This window comes from Meriones unguiculatus, chromosome 10 (assembly GCF_030254825.1).
Source record: "Meriones unguiculatus strain TT.TT164.6M chromosome 10, Bangor_MerUng_6.1, whole genome shotgun sequence".
Taxonomy (NCBI): Eukaryota; Metazoa; Chordata; class Mammalia; order Rodentia; family Muridae; genus Meriones; species Meriones unguiculatus.
Window position 1 is genome coordinate 87,384,178 of NC_083358.1, and position 18,719 is coordinate 87,402,896.

Genomic DNA, 18,719 nt, shown 5'->3' on the forward strand with positions numbered 1-18,719 from the left:
AGGTTGATCAGCCAGAGATTCCTGGAGATCAACCAGTTTCTGCCTCCCCAGGACTGGGATTTTTTTTTTTTTTACACTGGCTCCCAGGATGAAGCAAACGCCTCAATGATTGAGCTATCTCATGAGCCCTCAAGTATTTATTTGTGGGGCAGGAGAGGATTAATATGTAAACTTTTAACACTGCTAAGCAACCTTGAGCTTTTACAGAGTGAAAGGTAAAATTAATTTACACAGTAAATGTACTTTTACTGTACTTTCCTCACAAGGTGGAAAGGGACTTGCTCTGTGACTAGCCAGAGCCACTTATTGTTTTCTGCCATAAGGCTGGTAAAATTACACACATACACACACACACACACACACACACACAGTACTAGCATCTTAGAAATGATGCCACAGCAGATATTATATGAAAGAGTTTATTCAGGGAAGGGAAGCAGAAGAGAGTTAGGGCCTGACTGAGCCATGACAGCAGGGAGAGAGACAGAGTGACAAAGAGAGACACAGAGAGACTCACATAGAGACAGAGACAGAGATGGGGTGCACTGATATAGAAAAGGAGCAAGCAGAAGAGAGAGAAAGAGAGGAAGAGAGAGTGTTAAGAGACAGGGGTCCTTTTATGCTGGGTCCCTGTCGGTGGTGACCAACGATGACATCACAGGTGCCTAAGTAACTTGGGAGGAGGCTACTGCATCAAGATTTATGAAGTAACACAGAGGAAAGAAAGAGGAGACTGTGTGCATTTTAAAAACTGCTCTAACTGTTCACTTGGTCTAAAACCAGGTCATTTTTGCTTTTTTTAGTTTTTAATTTTTTTAAATTTATTTTTAAATTTTTCTTTTATTTTTGAGATTATAAAATATTATCTCTCCCTTTTTCTTTCCTGCTTCCAAACCCATTCTATAATACTGTATGTAAACTTTATGAATGTACTTTTAGTCTTAGAAATAGCCTAAATGCTGCTTGAATTTTAAGTCTGATTAGCCGTGCTCCACAGTGATCACATGACCTTAAATTAAGAATACTACACATAAATTATCATTTAAGTACTGAAGATTGGATTCTCGGTGGTATTAAAGTTGACATTTTCTTTTTATTTGTACTGCATGAAGGGTTAATAAGGTTTGCATAACCTTAGTCTTTGATGGCTTTTCGGCAGGCGAGTTCAGGATTGCTGCCAAAATGGATTTTAACCCTTTTAATCAGACTGTTAATAGCCACGGTGCACACAGAACGGAGGATACTGCACATAAAGCACTATAACTCCGAATGCAGTTTGACCCGATATCCAATCAAGAGAATGTTCCTAGAGACGCTTGCCATTTTGGTTGCTATGGTGAGTTTCATATTTTGTGGAAACCACTGCTAGATGTCTTAAAATAGAGCTTTGCCAAGAAAAACATTGGTCCAGTGGCATATGCTGGCAGAGCATGACAAGGTTGCTCAAATTCCCTTCCTTTGTTTTTCCCTCTCCCCCATGGGGCAACTGCTCTAGGCACCAGCCCACTAGTCTGGCAGAATGAGAATCCAGGAACTTGCTGCTAATTACAATGTTGACAATTCCCAACCTGTTTACTGGCGCCAGCAACCAAACCGCATCCCCTCAAGTGAACCAAAAAGCACTGGCTGGCTTTAGCTTCCCAGGGTTCCGGGCCGGCTGTATTAATTACTGTTAACTTAAAACTGTATGCTGTTCAGAGGCACCTTAATTGGCTGGTTTGAGGATTGAAAGCTATCCTCTCCACATTTTAAAGTATTTTGGTTTTGAGCAGATTTATGTGAATTTCTAAAACATCTTTCCGTGGACAGAAATGATGATGATTGTTTTAGGTGTGGTTTCTCACAGCCCCTGTGGCCACTATATTATCCCAAATCCAGCATCAATACACATGAGAAGAAATTATTAAGCTTTTTCATTTCTTTTTTCTTTCCATTTACCTTTCCAATTTTTAAAAAATTTCGATTTCTTCTAAAATTAGGAAAATAATGGGTGTAATTATTTACACTTATCATTTATGGCCAACAAACAAATGCTAATTTTTCCTGCATGTGACATGGCCAAAAGGAAAGAGTCATTTCTCCCTGGCAAACAAAATGCCTACATACTCCATATATTTTCCTAATGAATAGCCACTTGGGAAGTGGCAACAGTCTTCCACATATAACATACATCTTTGTTTTTGTGAGTCAGGTGACCACACAGAGCCACCAAAATGGTAAGTACATACAGGTAATCTGCATGGGCCTGCCTCTGGCAGGGCCCCATGCAACTGTTTCAAAATACACAGCAAAAGTAAGCAAGAGCTTTGTAAAACTGGCTGATGTATTCTAAGAGCCAATCTGCCTTCCTGTATTCAGCAAGAAAGCTTTGAATACCTACAAAATCTGGCATAAGGAGAGTAATTATAATTTTATATTGTACACTAAAATGTGGATTTTAAGTTAGGTAAGTAGTTCATGCCTATAGTCTTAGATGTGAAAGGATGAGGCAGGAGAATCTTGAATTTGAGGCCAGAATGAGCAAAGTCAGTAAAACCTTAGCACGCACACACACACACACACACACACACACACACACACGCTCATAGGTACACATACAGACACAAACAGGGACACACACACACACCCATGGCCACATGATTTTATTTATAATCTTTTGTATTAAAACATGATTGGATCGATGTTTGTAATCTTATTTTAAATTACTCATGTGGAAAATATTTACCAGTTCAATCTTTTCACCAGCATTTTCATTCCAAAGCTTACTAAACTGACTTAATTGTGGTTAAATGGTCTGGATTTAGCAAAACATTTGCTACCAGAGTAAGAGATTAAATCATTCCATTAAAAAGAACTCACATTTCTCCATTCTTTCAACTTGGCCTATAAAACTTTTCCAGATTTTGAAAACTGCTAAGACTAAGCACACTACAGACCATTTCAAATATTTGGGGCATTCACACCTGCATAAATGATTGTGAGCTTAAAACACCTAGAGTTGTAGGAAATTGGGTAAGAGTTATGACCTGTTAGAAAAAATTGTGGGAACTGATATCAGGCAATGTGTTCATAAATATCCCACATGGAACTTTCGGCTTTTCTGTGAGAAGCATGGCCCTCAAGGAAGAATCTCTTACAAGTTCAATATGTTATCCACGCTGTCATGAAGATGTTCTTTAGGTTCTGTGGTATGAGGGCTTCATAAGTAAAATCTGGGAATTGTATTGTATGTCATAGATATTTATGATAGCAACTAAAGTATAAAGTTGTTTCATGCCTATCCAAAACTCATGAAATCTTGAATTCTGTGTGGATAAGAGACTGGAAAATTGCTATATTTGAAGAAAGTAAATGACCAAGAGCACATTCTATGTCTCTAGAAATAAAGGCTACACCATAGAAAGAAGAGGGTTAACCTTCTGTATCTTTATGTATGTTAATTAATAATAGTCCTCCTCACTAACAGCTAAACCAATTGCACTGAGTAGAAAGACTAAACTCTTAAAATACAAGCACATGTATATTATATCAGGAAATACTGCTAATAAGGTAATTTTCTAGTTACCTGATATAAAAAAATGGGATGCAAATATAGGATAGATGTTTTCTAATTTAAAAAAGATTAAAATAAAAAGATGTTGTTTGAAAGCCCCCTTTACCATACCTGTCTTTTCAGAGTGATGGTATTCCTTTTGATTTGAAAAAGATTAAGTTATCCTGCCAAAAAAGGATTTTATACATGCAGGCTAAGCCTAGTGTACACAGAGATCATATTTTACTTGATGTGAAGTTCTATACAGCACATTGTGACTTTCAACTTAAATAAAAAAAGCAAAAGCCTTTAAACTGCATTTAAACTCACATTATGACACAAGAAATGGCACAAATTGAAGACTAAAAGCTGCCCATTACAGCTGGAAAAGAGACACTACATTAGAATAAAGATAAGTATCTCTTCTAAAGTTTCCGGGAGTTTATGTTTTCTTTAAAGCATATTGGTACCTGGTATTAGCCCTATCGATAAAAGCTCCTGCATGAATTCCCTATTGTCTTGTTAAACACGTCACCTCAAACTGCAGATTCTTTTATGCAATGACACCCTTAATATTGTTACCACAGTATGGGTCCCTCAACTCTTGTCACATTCAATTGTCTACACAAATCTCCATATCCAAATGTGAAACTGTCTCCAAAGTGTAACTTTGAGCACCACTTTTAATAAATATCGCGTCCAAAGATAACACAATTCTGTCTGTGATAAGTACTTTTCTTATTTCCTCTCTGTTGTCATCTGTCCATCACACAGTTCCACAGCTGGCATTTGGATAACTACATCCAAACAATAGAAAGGATCAAGATACATTCTAATACAAGGACAAATATATGACTGTAAAACCTCATGTTTCTCCTTCCAGGCAGCTAACAAGAGTCAGTTGTTACTAAAAGCTTTATGCAAATTTTATTAAATGAATCCTCAAAGTTTTAAATGGACATGTTTTATACTATCATTGATCTACATATGGCTAGTTTGTAAATGATCTGAATGAAACAATGCCTGACAAAGCATATTGTCTTCATTTGTAGAGAATGGCTACATTCTTTGAGATTAGCAGTTAACTTACAGCTTTTGTCCTTTTTGACTCAGGAATGCCAGTGCTTCCAAAAGAAGTGATAATTTATTCTGCCTCCTAATAAGTGATGAAAAGCAGTTTAATTATTGTATAGACCTTCCTTAAGCTATGGAAACGTTTCTATCATAGTAATTGTTATACTATGTGAAGTATACCTGTATTGATTAACAGTTAAAATTTGAGTTTTACAGGTAGTTAAATGTTTCATTTTAAATAAAATACAAGAGGTGATGGGCACATGAAATGACTTCCCATTATAGCAGATTAAAGGGTTATTTAGAATTTATCAAATAATTCAAGTTTGAATAGAATGTTCTTATAGATTTTCAATTACATAAGGATTACATATGACAGAGAAATGTGAGTATTTTTGCTTGTACTGTTAGTAAGCAAATGTGGGAACTGGAGTATATGTTAACACTAAATTTAAATGAGCTCCTTGCCACAGCCATTTTTGTAAAATAGCTACTTCTAAAAGGTTATCAGTTAGGGAAGCATGACACTGATATCAACATACGTCCTAAAAACGAAAAATGTTTTCACTAAATTAATTTATATTTTGAGTGCCTGTTTTGTGTCAGATAGTGGATTAGTTACTATAAAAGTTTGCACTATAATATTAGAGTTAAAATTCTAGAGAAATACTAAGCCTGTGAACAGAATGAGGGGCTATAGCAACATTGTGCTCACTTTTTCAAATATAATTAAATGTAATAGCATATATTCAGAAAGCATAAACATTCCACAAAGCAGAGTGCTTGTTCTCAATATAGATAGATATGTATGTATGTATATATGTCTATGTGACTCTGAACAAAGTCACTTCCAATTTGTGCTCATTAGACAGAAACACAGAGACTATTGCTGTTTAGGGAGTATCTCGCTTACCATGTGGCGACACAGATAACTGAACTTCCAAGATAACACATGGGAGTGAACTTTTAATTTTTTTGATATTTTTTTCTTACAAAAACAAATAATAACTGCAGGTAAAATAAAATGTTTGGAGAATTTCCCACCTCCTTCATGTTTTAAGAATTTAAGTGAAAATCTTGCAGATCAGTTTTTGTCTGATATAAACATTCTTGAGTAGCTCTGAAACATCTCAGTTACAGCATTCATTTGCATTGAGACTATATGTGAAAGAAAGATCAAGATTCTGACAAAGGTTTTAAAGTCCTAATTTCAGCTTTTTGTGATGGAATCTGAAAGCCTTAGAAAAGGAGGCCTTGAAAGAGTCTAAACACAGATCTTCTACTGAAGAGCCCAATGAGTTCCAAGAAACGACCGTAACCAGATTCTGGTTCCTTCTAGACCCTGAGTTCAGAAGATTTTCTAGTTTGTATTCAAAATTTGTTTCCAGTATAGAGCATACTTTTCTACAAAAGTATGATAAAAATTCAAAAAAGTAAGACTGAAGGTTTTCCATATGACTGCCTTTACTATTTAATTTACCTTGCTTTTCTAAACACAGTCAAAGCCTATTTAAATAATAGGAAACACAAAGTTGTGTGTATTTTATGTATAATATTATATATTTTAACTTGAATTCTTTGACAGTCATATTAAAACTGTCCATATAATTTAAAATCTTATTCTAATGTATTTCAATTGGAAAAGAAAAGTTTTTCTAAAGACTGTCTGATAAAATATTAGTTAATTAGCAACTTTGTTAATTTGTGACATGTTTGAGCTAGTACTTCGTTTGGCCATATATGGTCAATAGAAAAAAAAACCCACATCATTAATCCTTTTTAATATATAGGATAAAAATGATAACAAAATTGAGAAATTATTCATTTCTAATTACATACATCTGTGATAAAAAATTGTGCTTTTCTTAAGATCTATACTTTATTCGAGTTGTAAATATATACTACTTTCGATTTATGTAACAGTTGCCTTCATTATGTTACTCTGTCAACACTTTGGAGTGTATAATCATGTCAAATGTACATGAGTCAAGAATATGGCATTTGTAATTAGATTATGATTCTGTCCTTTTAGCTTGAAGTTTGAGTGGATGAGATTCAGGACTCATTTTAAGACACCATAAAAAAGTATAACAAGGCTTGTTTTACATTCTTAGAATTGTATATTGAATTAATGGAAGGGTGTATTTTTAGATTTGAAAAAACTTTTGATTCCTGCTATCCAAACATATGTACATGTTTTAAGATACTATGGATTATTTTTGGTGTCTTGAAAGGGTATTTTTATAAATGTTTGCTCGGATATCATTATTTTTCAATTGCCTTTGAAGATTAAGTTCTCTTACTTAACTTACATCACAGTTAGTCAGGATATAATAGGATTCAGATTTACAATATTTAACTAGTGACAATTTTAACACCTGGACAGCAATACAAGTACCACAGTGCATTTCTTCTTGCTACTCTTCATTCAATAAGCAACTAATTAATAGAACTGAAACTCATTTCAGGGAAACGCAAAAATTTTCAATGTTTCTTTTTATCGTATACTTTTGTTTAATAAACAGAAATTAATAATTGCCATGCTTTTTAGTTGAAAGGCTTATGTTACATATTTGTGCAAAAGGTCATGAAGACTGAAATTCAAAGCTTTTAAGTATTGATTCAACATACAGGTGCAATGGGAAAACAAATATTTTCGTTAAAATACTGTACTGTAAAGTTACTTAAAACTTGTTTATCATTTGTGTTTATAATTGTATAGGTATGTACAACTAAGAAGGTCTTCAAGTATTCTGAGATCATTATAATTTTGTTTTAGTAAATTTTAAAACAGAATTTACTTTGTAGAATGCATGGCTATCTAACATTCTGAAAGTGGCATTCTATCATTTCTGATAGAAGGATTGCTACATCTGCTTAGTGTCAAGAAGATGGTGAATAATGGCGGTCCTCACTTCCTGCTTTCTCTTTATGGGCCTTATCTTTCTCCACTGTTCCACACAAAGTAAAAATATGTTTCCCACTCTTTCCATCACATTTACATTCATTTCCTATTTTTCTGTTGAAAATTTACCACCACTAAATGACATATAATGAGAGAAATGATAATGCAATTGATGGAATTTTCCACTCCTTTCTCACTGCTTTTCTCTGCCTACACTGTAATTAGGAGCTCTGGTTCTAGATGTACACTAGTGTGATATCAAGAATTCATTCTACAGTTAACAATGGCTTCAGAAAATATCTTGGTCCTAGAATATGACTAATTATTGAAAAATATATTTTGTGAAAGCCACCTAGTTCATTAGTTATTTTCCTTTGTGGTATATTAATATAGGGGTCATATGAAATTCTATTCATCTTTAGTCTTGAGTTCAAGTTCCCTGAAGTTCGTATAAGCAACAACATCACAACACAGTTCACAACCACAGAGAAGAAAATAAACAAACCCTTTGTAATATCCGGCTTCTATCCGATTCCTTGCCTGAGATTCAGTAGCAAAACCATTAAACCAAGATGATCTTTCTCACACCCATTCATAAATATTATATATTACAGTGTGAATAGAGTGTTTGCAGATATAACACACTCTCAGATGGTATATTCCAAGTTAACATCAATAAACCATGAACTGAGGCTATACTTCTTTGAGTAGATGGGCAGTCATGTTTAAAGAAAAATGAATAATCAAAAGCAAAGTTCATGATTTTCCATCTTTTTTCATTCTACCAGAAGTGGTATTATACACCCCCAAAGGTCTAAACTATACCTACACTTGCTTAAGGGAATAGGAGTTCGCTTCATTTCTTAAGGCAAAGCAAACATAAAGGTGATGCTATTCTTCTCTCATATGGAGCTTAATGGAAAAATGATTATGACTACATAGTATCTCTGGCTTTTAATGTTAAAACCACCAGCAACCACTCTGCCCCCTTGTTTACTGTTGGCTAGGAATACTGACAGTGTAAAAAGCAGTAACTGGCTAGTTGTGGTGTAATTTTAAAAACAATCGGTCACATCATGTCAAGTTAATAAAGTTTGGGTTGATTTGCCCCTTATTTTACAATGCCTGGACTAAGAAAATGCCCCCCCCCCCAAAATAATAATCTAAAATAGGAACCAATTCAGTCAGACTGACACCTAATGGAGACTTTTATAAGTAAATAATTCTTCAAAAGAAAGAAAGTAACAGGATAAAAATTTAAACCTCATAATCAGAAGAAAATCAAAACACTGCGTTTGTCATAGCTTCCTTTTCTCTTTCAATTCCCATTATCCCACTCTAAAACTTATTATTCATTTATGAAGCAATTTCAATCATGAGCTGAAGCGCCAGTGCCAAAGAACTGAATGAAATAGCTTGTTTTCCAAAAAAGATCTTCCTTATTCCCACAACAAATGATGGAATATGACATCTTCTGTATCTCCTTCCAACATCAGCATTGTCTGCCCTTAAGCCTTCCACACTTAGTCAACCTGCATGAGACCAACTTTCCAGTCATAGAAACCTACATCACTTCTCTCTACTTTTCTAATTTCCAGAGAAACACAGCACCCATAGACACACTGAGTATTGTTAAGTAAGTAACATGCACAATATTTAAAAGACCCTATTCACCAACTGGTGGATCCTTAAAGAAAGAAGGCGGTTCTTGGAACAATGAAAGAACGTTAGTTACATATTTTTCTTGATGTGACAGAATGTTGCCTGCAATGACAGCGTCTGTTTGCTTTCTTCATCTTATTCTGAAAAAAACGGGCTCATTCCCAGGAGTCAGAACAGGACCACACCCGTTTCCCCTCTTATCAACGTAAAACTAAAGCACAAGTGTCCAGATAGCCTGGGGCTCATCCCGGGACCAGACACATTAAAGGGCAGGAAGGAGAGAGAGAGAGAGAGAGAGAGAGAGAGAGAGAGAGAGAGAGAGAGAGAGAGAGAGAGAGAGAGAGAGAGAGAGAGAGAGAGAGAGAGAGAGAACGAACTAGTGCTAGAAGAAAGTGTAGACCTTAAATGGGAAAGGCTGTTTCTCCAGGCTCTTGCAGCCTCTCCGGGATTCAGCTTGCTCCTGTGGGCAAGGACCCAGTGGAGAGAATGCAAGTCCTGCAAGGGGAATGGTATATACTCCAGAGGGAGAAGGCTGTTGGAATCAGCTGAGCTTAGAGTGGGGTCCAGGAACGCCACAAGGGAGAGCTGCTTTCATTTCTTCAGCAGCTTCGACTTGTCTGGAATTCAGTAGTCTTCTTCGTAGGCAGTCCCTCAAGCAAAATCAACCCTCAACGCGCAAGGGAGGAAAGCGGGTCTAAAGTCTAGCCGTGCCTGTGGAACCTTCTGGGCACTTGGATCATTCACGTCCCCGGCATTTCTCCTCCCACATTTGAGCGCCACCACCCAAGGAACCCTTGCAACCTCCCAAGAGTAATACAAGCGAGCTGCACAGCCAAAAGGTCCTCTGCCAGCTAGGGCTGGGCTCTGGAGCCCCTGCCAGCGCCATCCACCACGGTGGACCGTATTTTTTTCTGGCTCCAAGGAACATCTTAAACTCCTGCTAGGTCCGCTTGCCCAGGGAGTTCCCCGGGCGTGATGGAAGGGGTCGCACCAGCGACTGCTTGCTCTTCGCTAAGAGTGGACGCATCCACATTGCTTTATGGTCCATTAACATTACAAACAGACAAAAACTGCAAGAAGAGTGGAGGGTTTCCTCTTCCTCCCATTCCTCTGCGGCAGAGCCTAGGAGCATGCCTTGATCTGGTTGATGTTTGAGACTCGTCCCAAAGGCAGAGATAGGGAAGGCAGCGCTAGAGAAGTGTCCCAAAGAAACTGGACATCTGAACAGTCACTGCCTGCCCCATCCATTTTTTTTTTTTTTTTTTTCAGAAAGGTTCCAGCTCCGTGACACAGTGCAACCAATCCGATTACCAGCCTTCTTCTGCCCCTCTTAGCGGAGAATCCGAAAAGAATATAGGGGTTCCTGAGAGACCCACAACACTTATAGTCTGAAAGTTCCACAGGGACCCAGCCCCCTGTCCCCCGCCCCTCCCCTTAGCTTGGTTGCCAGTCTGCCTACTGAGCAGCTCGGCTGGCCGCGGGTGGGGCTCCGGCTCCGCCCCAGGCCGGGGATTCGCGAAGTCACGAGCTTGGACAAGCTCGCTGGGGGCACCTTCGCCCACGGACACGCCCTTTCTGCTGAGGCATGCCCCAGGCGACCCTCTTCCCCTGCTCTAGCTCGGTGCTCAGAGGCGCTGCTAAACCTGTCCAGGCTTTCTAACCCTCTGCAACTTTAAAAGAGTCTTTCAGAACCGAACCTTGTCCCCTGCCCTCCAGTCGAGAGAGAGAGAGAGAGAGAGAGAGAGAGAGAGAGAGAGAGAGAGAGAGAGAGAGAGAGAGAGAGAGAGAGAGAGGAACTACCCAGAAGAGACGCGAATGGTCCCACAACCAGAGCTTCCGAGACCCTCTTTCTTTCTCCGCCCCTCTCCTCCCTTCTCCTCCGCCTTGCCCCCCGCCCCCCACCCCCTGCGCGCACCCCATTTTTCCCCCCTTCTTCTTCTTCTAAAAATCTGTCTGGGTCACCAGAGGTGCTAGGAAGACCCAGAACGAAACCACCCGAGGAAAAGAAAACATAGAAAGTGCTACCTTGGCAACCGGGAGCTCTTAGAAGCCAGCTGGTGGGCTGGGAGGGGCGGCCGCTGCCCGCCTGCCGCTGGTACTCTCCTCGACTACGCGTATTCTTAAGCAATAACAACGTAATCCGTATTATCCACCCAAGAATACCCGTCACCGAAGAGAGTCAGAGGGCCAAGCTGCCGCTGCCTCTGCCGCTGCTACCGCTGTCGCTGCCGCCGCTGCCGCCACCAGCAGAAAGAACTCTTGCTGCCGAGCCCGCCCCTGGCTGGGGCTGGGCTGAGCTTGACCGGGACCATAAATCCATAACTCGATTTCCCTAAAGAAGGCTCCAATGCTGTGCTCTGCTGCTTCCTGCCCAGATTCTCCAAATGGCTGTGCTATTTCCAATTCTGAAAGACAAATCACAGAACCAGCCACTTAACACACAAGAGGCAAGCGCTTTTTTTTCCGCGGAGAAGACACTAGGTGCCAGGGTTCTTGGGGGATTGAGAAGTAACCTTCCCTTTACCTGGTGATCACCCAGCGCTCTCCTTGGTACTTGCTCCGCTTCGTGCCCACTCTGGTCACGGCCAACCCACTCCAGATGCTTTGATTGAGTGTCATGGCAGCGAGCGAACCCTGTAGGAGACATGGATAGTTAAGCACACAAATACTACAAATGTATTTGCCTGGATGGCTTTAGGAAGAAGTGACGCTCCAGATAGGATCATGCATGGGTGAAATTTTCAATGGTGTGTTTTAGAAAAATGCGTGTTTCCAAGCTTAAGATCACGGAAAATAAGCACTCATTCAATTTACTACTTGGAATCAAATACTTATAGATCTGCTAAAACAGGCATCTCCCCTTTGAAGGCCTTAGAGCTATATACAGCATAATGGCTTTTAAAGGGAGGGAAACAGCTTCGAGGCACAAAATAATTAAACCCATTTTCCATACTATCTGACCTCACCAAGTTGACAAGCCGGTAGATCTTCTAGGGATTAAGCATCATTTGGAGCTGCCAGGATGTTTAATTTCTCAGCCCACCCTTTCAGTAATCACTGTCGTTACATTACTGGGCAGTGCTAAGAACACCTTGACATAAATCCCCTTGAAGCTCTGTTCTCAAGTAAATAATTTTAAGAAGGAACCCCATAAAAAACTCATTCTCAAAGTGGCTAATTTTGGTATTCAGAGAAAAAAAAACCTGATTCTTTGATTATCTGCATGGCTCTTACTGAGCAGCTTTGTCTTAAGACCTTGCAGTGGATATTCCAATAAATGGGGGGGGGGGTTATTGTTCACTAAATAAAATGAACCAGTGGAATGCCACCACCCAAGAATGCTGCAGCTCCATCAGAAAGTTCTCAATTTGTTTCTTGCTTTACTTTCTAATACATGAAAGTACACCTATGTGTGTGGAGGGGGAGAATATGGAAAGATGGCAACAGACATGATTTCTAAAATTATGTAAGTGCAAATAGCTCTTCATCAAGGAGTAATTATGTAAGAGTCTCTCCCACCACCACAACTCATCTCTGACTGACCTGGTTGTAATTTAAGGTACTTAGGTTGTGCCTGTTCTCATTATTATTTTTTGATATAATACTTCTCCAGGCACATCAGCTCATCATTTTCCTGACACACTACTTACAAGTAGAAAAACCAACATGAATTCTAGATTTTGTGATTTAATGTCTGCCAGAAATAACTTAAAAGAAAAATAGTACTTGACACTGGCTGTATCCTATTTTGCAGCATCTTTTTAGGTAACTCACGAGTACCCCATTTACCAAAAGACTCAAGCCAGCAAAACAATTAATAAATACTATTATCTGCCATGACCCATCATAGATATAAAATGGAGCTTTTCTCTGGCACTACAACCAAGAGGAAAAAATATCAAGAAAGCTGACAGGTTCCCTTTAGCCTGAACTCCTAGAAACAAAAGCCCTTAGGGAAAGTAATGCAATAGTCTATGAGCAAAGTGTGTATTTCCTCCTGAACTCTTTTATTTAAAATCCCAACTACCTCTAAAAGGAAAACAGGACACATTGTACAGATAGGATTTGACTTACTAGATGGAATGTTTTTCAATTCAGAAGGATGGTGAAGGCACACATACACACATGCACAAATACTCCTCATGCTGTAGAATCATGGCATATTTGCCCACACAGCTTTTCAGTGCTTTCCAAGTACTTTCCTTTAGTTTATCAGAATTCCGGGAAAATCACACACACACAGACACACACACACACACACACACACACACACACACACAGACCCGCAGACTAGCATGCTTAAAGAAAAAAAAAAAAAAAAAAAAAAAAAAAAAACTAGAACAACGCGGGCGATAGGTTTTCTTTCTAGCCGAGCAACATAGTCAGAGTCAGCCCTTTCCCTACATACCAAACGCTCCACACTTCAGCACCTGGACCAGTGGACAGCTCAGCCCAGGCGGACAGCCCGCAGCACTTTCCCCAGTACTGACGCTCCGAGCTCTAACCACAGCTCTGGTGCTTCAGCGGGGCAGCCTGACTTACGAGAACACCATTTCCTACGAGACCACTGCCGCTGGGTGCATATTCAATTCAAACCTCCTTAAGCTGTCGGATTTCCCCCACCCATCCACCCTCCCCACCCCCCTCCACCCTCCACACAAAAAACGGAAAAGGGAAAAAGCCCAGTACTACCAGGGCGTTTGTTAATCAACTTACACTTTCCTTTTGAATATTTAGGTACTGCTATCGGAGCAATAGCTGCGGAGGCTTAGGACCGCATTAAGTACCTTTGTTCGTCGACTCCTGCAAGCCATGTTTATTAGGATCTACAGTTCCCTCGTTCCCCAGTAACTGAAGGTGTGTTTTTCGGGTAAGGGGTGCTCTCAGCATCTTTTGATCCCTCAAGGCCACTGAGACTATGGCAGCGTTCTCCCGTACTTCCCCACCCTGTCCCCCACTCGCTAGCACCCATCCCAGCTAAACGCTTGGTAATTAAAAACCAAATATACATAAAGCAAGCTGCAAAACAATCGGTTTAGGAAATAAGGCAATTAAGCTAAAGCAGAAATATTCTCATTCTCTCTCTCTCTCTCTCTCTCTCTCTCTCTCTCTCCTCTCTCCCCTCCCTCCTTCTCTCTCCCTCCTCCCTCCTTCTCTCTCTCTCTTTCCCTCTCAAGTAGAAAGGGGAAAACACGAAGGAGAGGGAAAAAATCGGGAGGAGGGTGGTAGTGGACTCCTACAATCAATGGCAAAACACTATACACATCCTCACTGAGCTACACTCTCGGTCTCAGACAAAAAGAAACCCATTTACCGATGTAAACATAGTCGCCTTCTCCCACACATCCTACCTCCTTTGCGTTTGTGAGATTTGTCTGCGGTATCGCAGGTATAGCGAAGTAACTGTCACAAATCCGTCTAGAATGAAGTGCTTACCCTCTAAATCCAGGTTGCCGGCAGAACTCCAAGTGTATGCAGAAGCCAGGAGTCCTCCGATGGGCGGTGAGGCAGGCTTGGGCAGTGGGAGCCGCTGCTCTCGGAGCGGCGGGTTACAGTGTTAACAAGCCCTGGGAAGGGACCTCGTCGCCTCGCGCTGGCTGTGCCCCAGTGCCTTCGCGTGGTGGCGGCTTGCTCATGCTTCGGAGGAGTCCCAGGCGAGAGCCTTCAGCTGATGCGAGCTTCCAGAAAGGCGTGGGGAAGGGGGGAAAATCATCTAATGCAATCAAATCGATCTGATCCACACCATCTGTCGCCTGCCACTATACACAAACGTTAAAATAGGAAAACGGAAAACACTGACAGCCCGAGAGGGTTGGTCTGCAAAGAGTTCATTTTTAGCAAAGCATAATTGGGTATGGTCGGCGTACAGTTACAAAAGGCTCTGTTAACCATCCAGTAGTGGACCCCGAACATGCTAATGGTGGATTAATTGAGGAAGATCTGACGTGTGAGCTTCATAGTCTCTTATTCATGACTTCCCAATGGGAAAGGACCAATGCCTTGTGGGACTATGGTAACATACAGTCAAAAAGCTGCTAAGAAAATGGCTGTGTGTTCACAGCACCTCTCTCTGATAACAAACATATGTCGACTAAAACGGTTTAGTAGAATGGGAGGGGGTGTTGGAGAATAAAATTTTCTTTCCCTGTGTAAGCAACCCCCATATTCTTTCCTTAAAGAAAAGCAAAATATGCACCACATTAAAAAAAAAAGCATATTGGGAAGGAAAAGGGTGCTTTAAAAGGTTGTTTTTTTTTTTAATTTTTATTTTTATCAAGATCAAACTCTGTCATAGAAAAGAAACACTTAGCAGTTCTTTTTTTTTAATCTATTATTTTTTTTCCCCTTACTGTGTTCAAAGTACATGCAGAGCATGGGCTGTAGATAGAAACAACCTAGGAAATACCACGAGTATTTACTCAGGGTTGTTTCAGGTATCTCCTTCGACTTATTGAAACCAGGATGCTTTTTAGGTAAACATTTTGTATTATTTAAAATTAACCTAACAAACATTAAGTGTAATTTCAAGAAAGAGATGGGGAGACTTTCAACAAATTAAATTCTATGATCACTCCCTTTGACCCATACACCTTTTAGTGGGTCTCTGATCTATACTTAACATTTGATGGGAGAGATATGAGAATAGGGGAAAGGGTGGAGATATTAGGAAGGGGAAAAGGGTGTAGACTGCCAATAACCAACACATTCTGTTCTATTTGTAACAGAAAAAAATAAGGAAATAAAATATATCTATCAATTGTGATATCTAAATGCATATCAGTGCTCAAAATTAATTAATACTTTACAGAAAGAGAGAAAACACATTTCAAACTGTGTAACTACCCCTGGTTCTATTTGTAATTTTCAGATATTTTAAAGGGACTACCATAAGAGAGTTATGCTGTATGCATGTAGCATTCTTTTATTATCTAGACTAATTATGTTACATTTTTCTGGTATTCACATCCATTTGAACACAGACAATCATATCAACTTTATTCCGCTTTCTTTCTTTTTTTTAAAAAATTACATCACTTCTTTAGTAAACAATTGGTATTTAGGATAATACTTGAGATAGCTGAATGTGTCTCCTGAAAACTCTGATAATCTCTTTAAGAAAAAAAAAAAAACTGGATTAGATTAGTTTAAAAATATAGCTTGAAGACAAATCAAACAATTTACCTGATCTTTTGTTTCAATATACATTAATTAAGCACTCTTTCCAACCCACACAACATTCCAGGGTCGCAGTCAGAATTTCAAGGCTAATGGCTCAGCAGCCGGTACTGTCATTCGTGTCAAGCTATTGCCCCCTGCAGGTCAGGCTGAAAGTGCAGGCAGATTTTGGCCAGGTCTTCAGAAAATGTATGGTAGTCATGTTATTCAGGCTCAACCAATATGTAAGAAGAGTCAAAATTTCACCTTTGGTTTGTTTTCATTTAAGTGACTTATTTAAAAACAGGGAGGCAACTAATAAAATGAGCATTAAAGAAAACAGAGGCTCCAAGTTTTTTCACGAGAACATAACACTGCCCCTCCTTCCTTCTTCATTCTATTCCTGCATGATCCAGCACACCTTAAAAATGTGTCATATTTAAGAAGATTATTTTTCAACAATAAAGTTATAGTACCGGGCAATTTGCTACTTCATCTCACTGTACTCTTTATAGACCCTGTGGAAGGTATTAAAATCAAACCCTATGGGTTCTCCTGTCTGTTGACAGAATGGAAACAATGATATTTTAAAATTATTTTTAAAGGATGAATCATTATTTCAACTTCCACACTTCTCCTGTATCATTATTCTTTCTCAAACTCAACTCTTACAAGGGAAGCATCTACTGAACAGGAAATAAATTCAGAAATGACAAAACAAACATTAAATGACATCAATGTTTTTGCAGCATCAGGAAGTAGAGCGGGCTTATGGGAAGAATTCAGAAGCCTTATGGGAAAATTTGTATTTGGAGGGGTCAAATGTGATGCTTCACACTACCTTATAAGAAACCTGCAATGGTATTTCCTTACTGTTTAAACTCAGACCTCATTGATAAATAGATTATTTTATGTAATGTGCCACATAATCTAATGACAAATCATCACTAAGTAGTTTTACTCAGTCATATGTTGGAGGCATAATTTTCCACATTATTTGGAACGAGCTAGAAACAATTTATTTATTTATTTATTTGGTTAGTTAGTTATTTTTTCTATCTTAAAGGTATTCTAAAATATTTGCCACTTAGTGACAAGACTCAGAGGTTTCTTAGGATTTCCCTCAACCCCCAGTTCCCCCTCTTTTAAATCATACTAAAAACTAAACAAACATCATAAAGGCTTGCATACTTTTCTTTGTTCAGTTTTGTCTTAAGGGTATATTGAAATTTCAGAAGGACACTGGATCTCTACACAAAATTCTTTACCCCTACATTGTTAGCCCCACTCCATGTAAAGAGGCGAGTTTGGAGTTTGGCAAGTCTGTTGGGTCATGCATTGTAACGGGTTGCCGGTGGCTGGCATTTCTAGCTATCATTAAATGATACTTAAAGAAATGAAAAACTCCCTTTCCTTTCTAAACTATGTCACACGTATGATACCGTCATCACGCGTGACTGCGTTGTACAAAGACATATGGCTGTTAATTCTGAAGTGTTGACCACCATGATTTAAATGCTTAGCCACAGGGTTTTTAACTTAGTGCCTCTAGAAAACAGGCAGCGTCCCTTGACCTCACATCTGGTAATAGAGTGGAGGATTCTCAGTTCTCCCTACCCCAGACAAAGCACCTTGTCTGCAAGTACTCTGAAAAACAAAATCCTATTAAGTTTTTACTAGAATTAGTTTTCAATAAATAAATAAATAAATAAAAGATTCTAGAAGCTACTGGAGTGATAGTTGTACTCTGGAATGGTTGGTTATTAAACATGTGAATTTTCAGGTGCCGAAAACCATCCAATCCTATTCATATATTCCATGTCTCAACTCAGTTTCTTGCTATACGAATGAGAGAGGGAGGCCTGGAGGCCTGGGTGTGAGGGGTCGGGCCTGACTGGTGTTCAAAGGACATGAGTGTGAGTGGTGGAGTTGTTAGTGATAGAGGCCAGTGGATGTTTAGGGAGAGGGTCTTGGAAACAGTTAATTGATACAAAATTTTGGCCACGGCAACCTGCACATCAAAAAGTGCCTTTGAGAGAGTGCCCTGGAAAGTCACACGTACCTTCCTCATCCAACAGGAGGCCAATTAAAAGCTGATTTGGTACAGTTTTGAGAGAGGAAGACAGAGGGAGTTTACCTCTTCCTAGTAAGCCTACAGCATTTCCCAGGACTGGACTCCAGTGTCTCTCAGTTTCCCTGCAGAGGCAGAAGCTTCGCTTTTGCTACATGGTCGGTAGTCTGAGCCTCCAAAGCTGGTTATGTCTATCTGGGAGGGGCGAATCCTGCAGAAGAGTAAGGGAGCGAAGTAAAGCTCACCCTGGATCTCACATCAAGGTAAGCAAGGCCAAACAAAGGTGTGGTTTATACAGAACATCAGAAGACCAGCTCTAG